Source organism: Dermochelys coriacea, chromosome 1 (assembly GCF_009764565.3).
Source record: "Dermochelys coriacea isolate rDerCor1 chromosome 1, rDerCor1.pri.v4, whole genome shotgun sequence".
Taxonomy (NCBI): domain Eukaryota; kingdom Metazoa; phylum Chordata; order Testudines; family Dermochelyidae; genus Dermochelys; species Dermochelys coriacea.
In genome coordinates, this window is record NC_050068.2 from 1,246,929 (window position 1) to 1,249,749 (window position 2,821).

Consider the following 2,821-nt stretch of genomic DNA (forward strand, 5'->3'; position numbering starts at 1 on the left):
ATTTTGAGCAACCATGTTAATGGGGAAATCCCTAAAGCATGGATTCTCTAGCCTGGATTTCATTGCATTAAGGAACGATGAGGGATAATCAGTATCCACAATCCTGTTTCCTGTTGGTGCCTATTGAGGTTTCCCACACAACAGTGTGTTAGAATTATTGATGCATGGAGCACCATCAAGTATGGAATTGGCATTAGTAGGGTCAGTTCTTCATAATTCATTTCTCTGAATAATGAAAATGTCATTTTTCAGTGTGTGAAGAGAGACCAATCTGCTTCCCCCATGAGAACAGCCTCCAGTAGTGCATATAGTGTCTCATATTCACATTGTCTCTCCATCCAGGCATTTGTACTGTGACCATTAACCTAGAGCGTGGGCACATACAGGGAGACAAGGGAACATACGGTACATGCAGGAGGCACAGTTTTGCCTCAGAGTTGGACACCCCCCCACTCCATGTCAGATTCCAACACAACCGACTTCACCAACCCCTCCACCTTCATCCTGCTGGGCATTCCTGGCCTGGAGGGGGCCCATATCTGGATCTCCATCCCCTTCTGTGCCATGTATGTTATAGCCGTCTTGGGGAACTTCACCATCCTGTTCATCGTGAAGAGGGAGCCATCCCTCCATGAACCCATGTACTATTTCCTCTGCATGCTGGCTGTCACCGACCTGGTCCTGTCTACGTCCATCCTGCCCAAAATGCTGAGCATCTTCTGGTTAAATTCCAGGGAGATCGATTTCAGAGCCTGCCTTATGCAACTGTACTTCATTAACTGCTTTGCAGCAATGGAATCTGGGATTTTTGTGGCCATGATTTTTGATCGCTATGTGGCTATCTGCAATCTCCTGAGACATTCCACCATCCTGACAAACAGCGTGGTGGTCAAGATTGGCCTGGCCATGGTGCTGCAAGGCTGCTTACTTGTACTGCCATATCCCTTGCTGGCAAGTCGGTGGCCATATTGCAAGACCAACATCATCCCCACATGTACTGCAAACACATATCTGTGGTGAATCTGGCCTGTGCTGACTTCCATGCCAGTAGTTACTACAGCCTCTCTGTGACATTCTTTGTTCCCAGCATGATGTAGTTCTTTATTGCTGTGTCCTATATCCAGATCCTCAGGGCCATCTTCAGCCTGCCCACAAAGGACGCCCAGCTGAAGTCATTTGGGACCTGCGGCTCCCACTTCTGTGCCATTTTAGTCTTTTACATACCAGATCTCTTCTCCTCCGTCATGCACCAGATTGGTAACATTATGCCCCTGTATTTCCTCATTCTCATTGCCAATGTGTACCTTCTTGTGCCCCCCATGCTACACCCCATCATCTATGGGGTGAGGACCAAACAGATCCAGGACAGGTTGCTCTCTCTATTTAGTCATAAAAGGACCTAAAGTTTCCTCCTGGTGCTCAGATTTTCAGTCCATGCTCCATGCAGAGCTGGTTGGTGACATAGTGCTGGGCCCTCATCACTGATTCACTGACTGGGCTGTCAAAGAGACATTAAACACTTTACTGCCCTTATTGTGCTGTGTCAGCGTGACAAATTGCAGGAATTGGTCTGTATACAACCCATTGAGTCTAATACATTTTCTGCAGTCTTGTGGCAAATCTCTTAAGGGACACCTTTAAGTTTTAAAATTTTAATGTATGTTCTTACTTTGTTAATTTTGTGGTGAGAGAGACCCCATCAGGACTCCTGGGTTCTATCTCAGCTCTGGGAGGGGAGTGGGGTGTAGTGGGTTATAGCAGGGGGCAGATACATCTGGGGTCTATATAAGAACATCAGAATAGCTATATTGGGTAACACCAATGGTCCATCTAGCCCAGTATCCTGTCTTCCGCCAGTCAACAATGCCAGGAACCCCAGAGGGAATGAACAGAACAGGGAATCATCAAGTGATCCATCCCCTGTCGCTCATTCCCAGCTTCTGGTAAACAGAGGCTCAGGACACCATCCCTGCCAATCCTGTCAAATAGCCACTTATTGACCCAAACTGCATGAACTTATCTCATTATTTTTAGGACCCTATCTGAGGCCTGTTCAACACTGGGGCGCCGGGGGGAGGCAGCTAAGTCGGTGTAAGTTACGCAACTTCAGCTACGAAAATAGCATAGCTGAAGTCGACGAACTTTGAGCTACTTAGCGTGGTGTCTTCATTGTGGTAGGTAGACTGCTGCTGCTCCCCCGTTGACTCCACCTACGCTTCTCACTCCGGTGAAGTACTGGAGTTGACGGGAGAGTGCTCAGCAGTCAAATGATTTCATCTTCACAAGATGCAATAGATCGACCCCACTGGATCGATCGCTCCAGAGGTAAGTGTCCATGCCCATATTCTTGGCCCTCACTACGTCATCTGGCAAGGAGTTCCACTGGTTGACTGTGAAAAAATACTTCCTTTTGTTTGGTTTAAATCTGCTGCCTATTAATTTCCTTGGATAACCTCCAGTTGTTGTGTTATTTGAAGGAATAAATAACATTTCCTTATTCAATTTTTCCCCACCATTCATAATTGTATAGACCTCTTATATCCTCTCATCTCCCAGTCATCTCTTTTCCAATCTGAAAATACATACTCTTATTAATCTCTCCTCATTTGGAAGGTGTTCCATATTCCTAACCATTTTTGTTGCTTTTTTTCTGTAACTTTTCCAATTCTAATATATATTTTTGAGGTTGGGCTACCAGATCTGCATGTAGTATTCAATATGTGGCTGTACCATGGAGTAATACAGAGGCAATATGATATTTTGATATATTAATGGAATTAATCTGCCACTGGTTTAAAACAAAGCAAAGGAATTATTCACA

The 2,821-nt window shown here is 45.3% G+C and overlaps 1 pseudogene; it reads left to right on the forward strand.

The window, feature by feature from the left end:
- Nucleotides 1-456: 456 nt before the first annotated feature.
- On the forward strand, nt 457-1,403 carry LOC119843719 (annotated as a pseudogene).
- Nucleotides 1,404-2,821: the final 1,418 nt, after the last annotated feature.